Raw genomic sequence first — 6,690 nt, 5'->3', positions numbered from 1 at the left:
CTTACAGTTACTATCATAAATAATTAATAAAAACCACTAAAACTATTTCAATAAAATAAATAGATTTTAATAGTGATTACGTGATTAAAGTGTTATTAAGTGTTAGTGAATGATAGTGATTAAATAAAGCTAAAAAAACTAGCTATTAATAGCTGACAAATGTAAGCAAATATGAGCAAATGTAATATTCGCTTTTGAATTGAAAAAAGCATATTCAAATTTTCAATGAAGCATTTTTTTTTTTGCTTTTTCAGCATAATTACATAATAAAGACATTTTGTTTAACATATCATGTTTCAAAAATGTCAAGTTATTAAAATAACTTAATATTTTCTTTTTAGCCAGCTGGCTTGCAATGGACTTAATATTTTAGCTATAACTATTCTATAATAAATTTATGTACATATATATTTTCGTAATTACCCAATACTGCAAATGCATTTTAAGCGCTCTTAGCTGACATGTTATTCTCTTCGCTAAAGAAAATACAAGCATTATTTTTATATCGCTTAAAAATAGATATTATATAATGATATAAGAGAAGATAAAGGATATTTTTACGGCCTCTCGGGATTAATTCTGAATTTAGACAAAAAGCATGTTCAAATTTAATGGGATTAAAGTTTGAAAAATTTGAAAATAAGCTTTGCTATGTCTTAAAGGTTTCCCCTATTTCTACATTCTTATGTTTTTTTAAATAAATTTTACGATTCGTAGAGCAACATTTTATTGCTTTCAATTTGCTCGTATCATCAAGAACTACTTAGGAAAACAGTAGTAATACAGAGTAGGATTTGAAAACATTTTACTCAGAATGAAAATGCAGTATCTTTTATTGTACTAAATATTTTGAGTTCTTATTTAAAGCAATGTCTTAACGTTATTGTAAATTTTAATCTAGATTATTCCATTTTTTCAAAAATAACAGTAAATATTCTAAAATACAAGGATTTATTTATAATGTTTGTGAGCATTAAACGTCTTTTTGGATATAATATTTAAAACTGAACTCAAAATATGACAAAAAGACAAGAATTAATTGCTGAAGAATAATGTATTGCGGAAAAATAGTTAAATATCATAGCATTTCTTAATATATAAGGATGTTTTGTCTTGTATATTAGCTAATATATTAAACAAAAAAATATTAAACAATTTATTTTATTTAAAAAAAAATTTTAATTTGTTAGTTGAATATAATAGTTAATGTAATAGTGAAATACTAGTGGGCTTCCCCTCCTGCTCGCTAACGCTCGCCAACACCCGAAAATTGCTACGCAATCTTATATGGTTTGCTTCGCAAACCATGCTCGCTTCGCTCGCTACTAACTTAGGTACATTGCAAATGCACAAAATTCTAAGAATTCAAAACAATCATTCAAATCCATGTAACAACTTTTTTTTTAAAAAAAAAAATTACATCTTTTTAGTAAATACAAAGTTATTAAAATAAATTTGAATTCAAATAAATGACACGTAATTCTTTAAGCCTATTAGAAATGTGCTATAGTATGAAATCTTAAGATAAAATTTCTAAAACTGATATCTCTTTGAGAAGGTTAAATTTTTGGCTATAAATAAGTCTATTAAAAATTGAAATAAGTGAATTGCAATGGAAAAACCTGCATAAACAATAAATTCTAGTAAGACAAATAAATTCGTGATATAAATCAAAAATCATCAAATAAATTCGCAATATATGAATTCGTGAAAAAAAGCGCTTTCGACAAAATACTAAAATAGAGATCTATCGACAAAGACTACTCACTTCTGCCTAGCCTATGTTCTCTCTGGTTATTTTAGTTTCCGTTTTTAAAAGCGCTATATGTTGAGCCACCTTAATTAAATTTGGCACGTGACTTTTTTAGCTGCTATCATTGGTCGATTTTCTAGTGTTGCCATTCGGGGAGTTGTAATGAGGCTTTTTTTGTAGCCGTATAAGAGAAATATATATATAGATAATACTTATATATAATAAAAATGAGCTGTTCAAAGTTTGAACCCCTTAATATTAATTTTATTTTTTGGGTAATTCATCATATCTCGAGATCTTTCTAGGCGAATTGAAAAATTTTTTGCACACAGTTATAAAATTCTTTTATCCAAAGGTAATTCCATGTAAAGTAAAACTTTTAGTAAATATTTGTTATTTTATATTATTTTATTTAATAATAAAATAATAACAATTATTTAATAAAGAATATACTTAACAATTCAAATTGAAAATATTATTTGAATACATAAAATAATATAAAATAACAGCATTTATCATAAATTTAAAATAATATAAATAGAAATAATTTCGAATCTAAAGTATAAAAATTTTTACATCATTAGAGAATGCTCTTTTAAATGGCAAAATACGAAATTTTACCAATTTTGCTAAAACTGTTTATTTTTTTTATTTAAAATAACTTAATTTTTAGACCCCAGTCGTCTCTCTAGTGTTAAAAGATCTCGAATAAAATCTTTATCAATTTTATAAATGTTTTATAAAAAAAACTTTAAGAGATTTGTTTAATAATTCTTCCCTCGTCACAACCGCTATTTTATTTTATATTAACCGCCATTTGAACTAATTAGAAGCTAAATTTTTTAATTGAATTTCAAGTCAAACTTTGCTTACAGTAAAGAATAAACAGAAAAAAAAACATCTGGATAAACTTTGGCCCAAGAAATCAAATTACTTTTCTATAAGGTTCTAAAAACTAAGACCTAACTGATGTAATATTTCTATTCAAAACGCAGTACATTAACATATACAATTATACTCAAAATCTTACGCTTACCTCAGTCTTCTTTCCAAGGATTTCGAGCTCAGACATGTTTAAAATTGAAGATGCAGACGACCCCGTTTATAAAGTACAGTTACGACTCCTTTTCTAAAAATGCCAGCTTATACGTTATAAATTGCTTAATACAGAAGAATGATGTCAGACTCAACTTATGTAATTAATCAGGGCAGCCCTAATCAATATTCTTAAAAGTTCACAGGGTTCGCCTTATATTGAAAACCAGGGTACTTATTATTCAGCAGTATAATACTGAAAGAAACTCTCTCGTGGGATTAAAAAAAAACATACGAGTAGAATGTAAACAGTTTTAGAATTTTAATGCAACTTGTTTTGTTTCTAAAATAAACAGAGTATCCATGAATATTTTTCTTTAAGAAAATCGCATTTACATAAGAAAAGCATTATGTGTTATGTTAGGTAAAGTTGCGGAAACTATTCATTATTTCCAGAGTCTTATCTTTATTAAAGTATATCGTTTCAGTGCTTAAAAAAAGACAAAGTTCATATGCTATTTTACTGAAGATAAAACTGTCATGTTTAATGAAGATGTCTGCATTATACTCTAGGATAACTAGTGATAGCAAAGTTAATTAAAGAATAAATGTTATAAAAATAATATTATTAAGCCAAAGTAATAGCAAGGAAAAAACAACGCAGAAACAGCAAAAACTGCTTCCTTTGTTCAAATAAAATAATAATAAATAAATTCTAATAAAGGTGAAACGATTAAAAATGGTGGTTAATTAAGAAATTTAAAACAGCGATGAAAAATTAAACTGTATTTTATTCCAGTCTCATGTGTATAAACTGATATGGGATTTGAGTTCTGATAAAATTTAAAAAATGCTCCTTTCCTACAATTTTCTATCTATATAATAACAACAATCGGAAAAAGTTAAAGAAATATATCGTAACTTGAAAAATTGTTTTTCCACTCTTAAACAATTGAGCGTGATCAAATTAAACGTGACTTTTTTTAAGTAAAACGTTCGCAAATTCGCGCGCTCAACTCAGTTTTCAAATTAATAGATTGAAGAACTGGTAATTAGAGATACTAGAGATTTATGGATTAAAATTTTATCTTGTCAATTTGTTTAATAAACTTATATTTCATTCGTAATTGTTATAATAGTGCAAGTAACCTGAGAAACTGAAGATAATCAGATTTCAGAAAACAACATACCTATTTCATTCTTGGCAAAAAAAAATGAAACAATGGTGAAACATTCAATGTGTTTCACTAGCAAAAGCAGTTTTAAACGTAAATAAGTACAGTGCGTCAAAAATCACTGACCACTTTGAATAACTTTTGATCTAATGATCGGATCTTTACGTTCTGTGACTGAATCTTAATGGTTCGAGGAAGTTACCTCTTATAATTAGTGCAAACAATATTTTAAGTTACTTTCTCTGAATAAACATGACTTTCTTTCAACAAATTTGGATTTCTGATTTTCAAAATAAAGAGGGTTGAAGGCAATCTGGGAAAAAACTTTTTATTTAAAAGGTAGCATAGTTAAAATTCGATTTCTCAGAATTTGTTCAGCAGATTTCACTCAAATTTTGTATTAACCATGTACAATTACATACTTCTAAAGTATGTAAAAAAATGCATACCTTATAATTCATTTTTTTAACTATCATTAAATAAAACAATAAAAAAATAATAGATATTTACTACAATTTATTTTTTGCATGGAAATATCCTTGGACAAATAAAAAAATGTGTGCAATTTTTTTTCAATTTAATTAAAAATCTCTCGATATATCGTGAAATATGCAAAAAGGAACAATAACATTAAGGAATCCAAATTTTGGATGGCTCTTTCGTCAAAACTACGTGGACCATATTTCTTAGATTTCCAGATCTCCCATATTTCAGGGGTCATAAATCTGAAACCATCATAAAAAGTATGTTTATTCAGAGAAAATCCTTTTTTGAGAAAAACCTGATTTTGTTACTTAAATATCGACAGCACTAATTAATTGGCATATTTGAGGATTTTCTCGAACATTAATATAGAGTCCTAGAACGAGAATATCCGATTACTTAATCAAAAATTATTCAAGAGGGTCAGTTTTTTTTTCTGCATTGTATGTTCAAGGAGTTATTCCCAAGTGTTGGGTATAAGAAAATATAAGGACATTAAAGATTATCTTCTGCTTATACAATAATTTTTCATTTAAAATAATTCCAAAAACTGAGCAGTTTTATTCTATTTAAATATATGCATCTCATTTTTTAAGTACCTGGAATGATTGAATACTGTAACATTGCTTTAATCTAAATTGAATAAGGTTTGGAGGAGGGTATTTTTGTTTGGATTTTATACGTGATGTCGCCCAGAATGCTTCCCATAATAGACAAAGATTTACAATATTCTTTTACACTGGTAATTAATATATTCATAAGAAAAACTCTTTTCTGCAACAATTTCAAGGCACAAGTTTTATACCCTATATTTTGGAGGTCCGAAATTTGAATTCGTTGAAAAATAGTTATGTTTATTCCAAGAAAGTACTTTTTTGCGTCTGATTTCGTAACTTGAAATACCACTGGCAGTATTTAATTAGCATATTTGAGGTCGCCCCCTCGAACCATTAAGATTGATTCATAGAGCATAAAGACCATCCTACCATAAAATCGAAAGTTTAGGGTGGTCTGTTTTTTTTCTGGCACACTGTACAATCGAGTATACAGAAGTCAATTCAAATTACGGTTTCAAATCTCGAGAAGTAAACTGAAATTTTTCTTAACATCACATGCCATGAAATGTGATGACATACTTTAAATTTATCTGGAACATTGTCTCTCCGGTGTCACTCTTATTGTCACTTATGTCTAGAGTGACATATAAAAAGAAAAGAGAAATAACTCAAGCAACTTTGCAATTTATACAGAAGAATATTTTATATAACATTGGTGTCCCAAAAAGTTACAGTAAAAATATAGTGCCTATGGATTGCAAAATAAATGTAAATAATTAATTATATAGTTATTGATTCGTCGAGGTTATCACAAAAAAGTAAACAAATAAAAATCTCAAAAAATTGGAAGGAATTTAGAGAGTTTCAAAAATGAATTGGGTAAATTTGTTGCAATTAATTCACAGTTCTTAGCACTTTTCAATGTAGCAACATTAATTTCAAATCACGTAATGTAAACAGACGACTGAAACACACTATCTTCAAAAAAGTTTCAATTAATGATCAGATGTCCTCAAATCTTTTGTTTTCAAAGCCTGAATTAATCTATTTGTTTTAGATTTGTTAGTTAAACATTGGGTGCTCTTTAATTAATGAGTTTTCGAATATTTTTAATTAGTTTTAAACATCTTCCTATCGCTGGTTTTTCTACTTATTTATAGTGTTATAATTAATTCTAGAAAATAACAGCTCTAGATTAAGTAATGTAATAAACATTTAGTTATAGAAGATCAAATGGTTTCGGATTAGTAGATAAGTTTACGAACAAATTGCGTGTACCGAGTAATGTATACATATATGTAACATAAAAAGCTTCAATTAATATTTTTATGTTATTCCTTTCCTGTAAATCCTTTTTTTAGTTTATTATTCAAAATGAAACACTTTCTCACACTTCTAAATTCACATCCTGTCCTTTAATCTAATTTTGGCTCAAGTATGCATTAATTAAAAGTAAGACATTTTTCCCTTTGCTCCTTCGAGAATCATGCGACCTATTTATTAAACAAATTACAATTATTACTTTGCAACATTTTCCCTAGCTTTTACTGAAGAGCGCAACGATTTCGTGTCCACTTTGATAAACGCTCTCTGTCTAATAAGTAGTAAAAAAAATTCGTACCCTCCTTCCCTGCCTAACAACTGTTTTTTTTTATCCTTCCACTCGGCAACAACGTTATATATATAT

Source organism: Parasteatoda tepidariorum, chromosome 4, assembly GCF_043381705.1.
Source record: "Parasteatoda tepidariorum isolate YZ-2023 chromosome 4, CAS_Ptep_4.0, whole genome shotgun sequence".
Taxonomy (NCBI): Eukaryota; Metazoa; Arthropoda; class Arachnida; order Araneae; family Theridiidae; genus Parasteatoda; species Parasteatoda tepidariorum.
The sequence above is the reverse complement of the archived record's forward strand: the minus strand, read 5'-3'. Positions refer to the sequence as shown.